At 41.8% G+C, this 1,604-nt stretch overlaps 1 protein-coding gene across 1 annotated transcript in view; it reads right to left on the reverse strand.

Moving 5' to 3' along the window:
* Positions 1-1,604, reverse strand: part of LRRC27 (leucine rich repeat containing 27) — a 49,801-nt gene that overhangs the window by 29,035 nt on the left and 19,162 nt on the right. The window lies entirely within an intron of this gene.

Consider the following 1,604-nt stretch of genomic DNA (forward strand, 5'->3'; position numbering starts at 1 on the left):
GGGGCCACCCTCCTCATCCTGCTGTGCTTGAGTCCACTGCTGCAGCCACTGTGTCAATCCATCCGGTTGAGGGCCTTCCCCTTTTTCACTGACCCTCCACTTTACCAAGCATGATACCCTTCTCCAGGGACTGGTCCCTTCTAAAAACATGACCAAAGTAGGCGACATGAAGTCTGGCCATTCTCGCTTCCAAGGAGCATTCTGCCTGTACTTCTTCCAGGATAGATTTGCTTGTTCTTCTGGGAGTCCATGGTATTTCCAGTATCCATCACCAGCACAACTCAAAGGCATCAACGCTTTGGTCTTTGTTCACTGCCCGGCTTTCACATACATTCACCTGCATGCTTGTTTCCTACTTGGGTCAAAATCTGACATGCCAGAGGTTCCATGGCCAGGCAATTCATATGCTGCCCTTGTTTCTGCTGGCCATGACTGAACTGTTTTCAACTGGTTTGAAGCCCTGTTTACACTCATGGAAAGAAGCAATCAGCTGGCATTGTCTCTTAGTGGGCCCCAGTGTTAGATTTGTTCAAGGAGTTGAAGAAAACCATGTTTAAATAATTAAAAGAAAATATGCTAAAAATGACTCAACACATATGTAATGTCAGCAAAGAAATAAAAACTATTAAAATATAACCAAATAGCAATTCCAGAGTTGAAAACTACAATGACTGAAGTGAAAAATTCATTCAGGGAGAAGGCATAATAGCAGATATGAGAGGACAGGACAGACCATCAGTGAACTTGAAGATACAAAAATAAAAATTATCCAATCTAAGGATCAAAGAGAAAAAGAACCTCGGAGACTGATAGGACAATATCAAATATGTCATACGTGCATTGGGAATCTTAAAAGGAAGAAAAGAGCTGAAAAAAATATCTCAAGAAATCATGGACAAAAATGTCCCAAATTCTATGACAAACATTAATCAACACATTTAAGAAGCTCAACAAGCTCCAACGAGGATAAGTTAAAGAAATTCACATCTAGATACATCATAGTCAAACCACTGAAATACAAAGAAAAATACTAACATTGGAAAGCAACAAGAGAAAAACACAACTTGTTATGTAGAATGGAGTAATACAATTACTGTGGACTTTCTGTCTGAAACAATGGTGGTCAGAAGACAGTTAAAGGGCACATTCTTTCAAAGTGCTGAAAGCAGGGAAAAAACACAAGCGAAACCCCATCAACCAAGACTTCTGGATCAAGCACTGTTGTTGTTGTTGTTATGTGCCGTTGAGTTGGCCCCGACTCATAGCGACCCCTCCTTGGGTTGCCAAGGCAGTATCATCACGGAAGTAGATTGCCCAACCTTCAGCAGGTGAAATGTACACATGCCCAAACTGAAAGAAGTAGAAAGAGATCGTCTGAATTGACCTATAACACTTAAAAAATCAATCTGTAATTTAAAATCCTTCCCATAAGTGAGCAGTTGGACCTGTGGGTTTGGAACCATGGGCACAGGGAACATCAAGCTGAATTGGCATAACATACTACAAAAACAGCATAGTGGCTAAGACACTTGCCTGCTAACCAGACGGCTGGCGGTTCAAACCCACCAGCCACTCCTCGGAAGGAAGGTTGGGCAATCCTACTT

The sequence above is a fragment of the Orycteropus afer genome, unplaced genomic scaffold (genome assembly GCF_000298275.1).
Source record: "Orycteropus afer afer isolate SDZICR_OR568_19922 unplaced genomic scaffold, OryAfe1.0 scaffold00038, whole genome shotgun sequence".
Lineage (NCBI taxonomy): Eukaryota > Metazoa > Chordata > Mammalia > Tubulidentata > Orycteropodidae > Orycteropus > Orycteropus afer.